Raw genomic sequence first — 1,150 nt, forward strand, 5'->3', positions numbered from 1 at the left:
ATTTTGTCAATGGCAAAATGGAGTTGACCTAAATCCTGGCAGAATTATTAGAATCTTTTGTTTCGACTTTCAATTCAACTTCTAATCCTTTTAATTAATTCTTTTCTCGTTGGTTTCTTTATTCATTGGAAAATATCCGCTTGGCAGTCCGTTCTGTTCGCACGGTTGAATTTCCCGACGAATCGTCCAACGATGCTTACAGCGAAGCGAAGAAATACAAAACAGATTTTCAAAATAACATATCGTCATTTCAAATTATTTTGTTTAATTTTTTAATTTTCAAAATTGAAAATGACGATGTAAGCCCTGTCGAATCCTGAAACTACATAACTACTATTTCGTCTTTCCATTCTCTCGCTTCAGTCTCCCTCAAGTGTCCTTCAATTGTCGTCATTGAATAATTAACATTACTTAATCGGCGCTTTCACGAGTGGAAGAGGAATAATTCGGTACATGAGCGATTTCTAATTAATTATGGGGAGGGGAGGGGGCGGGGGAAGGAAGTTTTCTTGCATGCACGCACAAGATCATACGAACATACATACATACATAAATGCACACGCACGTAAGAGAACGTTTCGTGGTGATCACAGCGCAATTCGGGCGTTCGATGAGTCTCTCCTCCGGAAAATCGTATAAAAAGTAAGTCTTCCTCAAGACGGTCTTCATTTGATCAAGCCGAGGTAAAATCGAAATATTAACTCGCGAATATAATATCGGAGGATTTCGAGCTCTCCCGGAACGTCCGCTCAATTAATCAATCACTGTCATTCACGACGAGTTTCACTGCAACCTACCACCTTGTCTCTCGATGTAGCCGTCGCTCGCGATCTCGAGAGATCCATCTTCGCTTTATCGTGCGTCGTTCGCACTAATATAGAGAGTCTTTGACAGTGATTGAATAAAATTCATCTTTCAAATCCCTCACATCAGGCGATCGTTCCCGATACTTCTGAACCGATCTCCAGGCTCTAAGATCGGATCTTCGAGATTCGTCGAGCTCAGCCATTTGATTGCATCTCGATCAATTCACATACGTCGCATTCTTCCTCGTTCGCGGATTCATGCGACGTCAATATATGAGTGATAATTCCGCTGATTTCTCCTGTACGCGAGAAATCGATTTTCTATATATATATATATATATTCC

Source organism: Atta colombica, unplaced genomic scaffold (genome assembly GCF_001594045.1).
Source record: "Atta colombica isolate Treedump-2 unplaced genomic scaffold, Acol1.0 scaffold52, whole genome shotgun sequence".
Lineage (NCBI taxonomy): Eukaryota > Metazoa > Arthropoda > Insecta > Hymenoptera > Formicidae > Atta > Atta colombica.